Source organism: Sciurus carolinensis, chromosome 14 (assembly GCF_902686445.1).
Source record: "Sciurus carolinensis chromosome 14, mSciCar1.2, whole genome shotgun sequence".
In the NCBI taxonomy this organism is placed as follows: Eukaryota; Metazoa; Chordata; class Mammalia; order Rodentia; family Sciuridae; genus Sciurus; species Sciurus carolinensis.
In genome coordinates, this window is record NC_062226.1 from 67,576,361 (window position 1) to 67,577,492 (window position 1,132).

At 47.0% G+C, this 1,132-nt stretch overlaps 1 non-coding gene across 1 annotated transcript; it reads left to right on the top strand.

The window, feature by feature from the left end:
• The first annotated feature begins 795 nt into the window (after window positions 1-795).
• Trnat-ugu (transfer RNA threonine (anticodon UGU)) lies at window positions 796-870 on the top strand. The gene has a single exon. It is a non-coding gene; the product is annotated as a tRNA-Thr (tRNA).
• Window positions 871-1,132: the final 262 nt, after the last annotated feature.

Consider the following 1,132-nt stretch of genomic DNA (forward strand, 5'->3'; position numbering starts at 1 on the left):
CTAACACCAATGCTGGGTCCTTCATTAGAGGGGAGGCCCCTAGAAATCAGGCACTGAGGGACTCCACAGTGGGCCTCCAAGTCCCTAGATGGTTGATGTGAATTATGTGCTGACTGGTGGAAAGAGGAACTGCAGAAGACATGTTTGGGTAACCCTAAGATGGCGGCTGGCGTTGAGCTAAGAGGTGGCGCATAATTAATGTTAACACGGCGTGATCTACCTTTGCCTAATTAGTTAATATCTCCTTTGTGCTAGTGGTCAACAGATATTCCTCATTCTTGATTGGTACCGTGGCGCATGCTCCAACCATGCTACTTAATCCTAAGCTGATTGGCTGCCTTAGGTATATAAGACACACCTATAGGAAGCACCGGGGATAACCGGATCAGCATCGTATAAGCAGCACCTCTGATAGATCACAGAAGGCAGATGGCAGATTACAGATCACAGATCGCAGTACGCGGGATGCACCATAGACACACCTTTAGCACGCTCTGATAGCACGCACCTTTAGTTTGCAGGATGCAGGACTTTAAGAAGATATAGATCTCTGAAAGTGTAGTATTTCTATAAGCAAAGCCTCCCTCTCTCCTCTTAAAGACTCTTTCTCTCTTATGCAAAGCCGTTCTCTCTCTCTCCTCTTAAAGCCTCTCTTCCTCTATAAGCTAGGGAACAAGCAAACAAGCAAGAAAGCAGCCCACTAAAAGAAAGACAGAAGTAGTTCATTTCCAGTCCACCTCCGATAAATACCTGCGCAATTGTTGCTGCACGCGGTAACAATATCTGCATGAGGCTGGGGAGATAGCTCAGTCGGTAGAGTGCTTGCCTTGTAAGCACAAGGCCCTGGGTTCGATCCCCAGCACCCCCCCAAAAAAAAAGAAAAGAAAAAAAAATATCTGCGCAACTGTTGCCACGGGTGGCGACAAGGAACTAAACAAGAGGTACTTGTTAAATCATGAGGTGGAGGAATCAGTAGGGCCAGCGTCTTATTAATGCCAGGGTCCTTCTTTATTAATGATGTCATCTCAAGTCCTCCTCTGAAATGACCACTTTCCACTTTCCCTCTGGTTTGTCCCTGGAAAGTCCTGTCATAATCCAGAGGAGCAGGGCGCTGGATCTTTCCTAGCATCCC